Source organism: Chinchilla lanigera, unplaced genomic scaffold (assembly GCF_000276665.1).
Source record: "Chinchilla lanigera isolate Chin_1 unplaced genomic scaffold, ChiLan1.0 scaffold00142, whole genome shotgun sequence".
NCBI classification, from domain to species: Eukaryota; Metazoa; Chordata; class Mammalia; order Rodentia; family Chinchillidae; genus Chinchilla; species Chinchilla lanigera.
The window spans coordinates 2,767,530-2,769,110 of NW_004955543.1; positions in this window are offsets into that span (position 1 = coordinate 2,767,530).

A 1,581-nucleotide genomic window follows, 5' to 3' on the forward strand; every position below is an offset into this window, starting at 1 on the left:
TTTTTTGGTTTTTCTCCGGTACCAGGAACCGAACTCACGACCTTGCACTTGCCAGGCAGGCGCTTTTGCCGCTGAGCTAAATCCCCAGCCCCATTATCCACACTCTTAATCCCAGTATCACATCCTTAATCCACATTCACACACCCTAGTACAGCCACTTTCAAAACTCCCCACGTATGACCACATGAGGCTTGAGGGTACTTCTAGATACAAACCATAACAGTCTCTTTCTTCAAGAGCTTAAAAAAATTTCATGCAATTTGATGCTCTTCTCCATGGTTTAAAAATAGAGCTCTAATGGCACTAGAATTGATATTACTCTATAAATAATGTCATTTCTGTGAGCTTCATTCTTGATTTTTTTTCTTTGTAATTTTAGAAGCTCATACACTCTGGCATTTTTTGAATTATCCTATTTAGATCTACATAATCCCTTAAATACATATTTATGAGGGAGGCTGGGGGCAAATTTGTACATTTTCAGCCACTCTTTTTTAATACATTAAAGCAAATGCCATTTTATATCTGAACACAGAACTGTCCTGAGAACCTGAAGACTTCTGAAATAGTTTCAGAATGAATGGCAAATATTCTTTCAGAAAATCAACTTTGTAATTTAGACCTGGGTAGGATTATAGAATTACCATGTTGCTGTATACACCACCATTAGAGAAACTCTTATTATTTTTTTTTTTTTGTGGTTTTTCTCCGGTACCGGGAACTGAACTCACGACCTTGCACTTGCGAGGCAGGTGCTTTTGCCGCTGAGCTAAGTCCCCAGCCCCGAGAAACTCTTATTTTGAGGAAAGAGGCTTGATGAGACATTCACCTGGGGTTATGTCCGAAATCTGACATTTTTTGCTCTTTGACTTTGTAACATTTTCACAAACTAACCTTCACTTCCTTGGTGACAGATAAATGAGATAATGCATTAAAGAAATAATATAGTCTAGCATATAATAATGACTTAATGCATGTGAGCTCTTTCTATTATTTTTTTATTTTATTTATTTATTTATTTTTTGTTTTTTTCGGTACCAGGAATTGAACTCACGACCTTGCACTTGCCAGGCAGGGGCTGTGCCACTGAGCTAAATCCCCAACCCCCTTATTTTGTATTATTTCTTTTATTTTGCTCTTTATTTATGCGGTGGATTTCTCATATACAAGAAACCACACCACATTTAAGCTTATATATCTGATTAATTGTACTTAACATTAATCTTAATTGTACTTAAGAATCAAGGTATATCCATTTTCCTAAAAATGACTCAAATTTATCCTTCTTTATACCAGAATGCCCATTGTATATAAATACTATATTTCCTTATCCATTCATTTGTTAATAGCCATACAGACCACTTCTAAGATATAGCTCATATTAATTGTGGTTCTATAAGCATGAATATACATGTATCATTGCAATATTGTGACTTTAACTCTTTAGGGATGATACCTCAGAGAGGAATAGCTGGCTTCATTGGAATTTCTTGTTTTAGGTTTTAGGGAATCTTCATACTGATTTCTACAGTGGTTCTACTAGTTTACATTCTGACCAATAATGTAGAAGGGTTCCTCCTC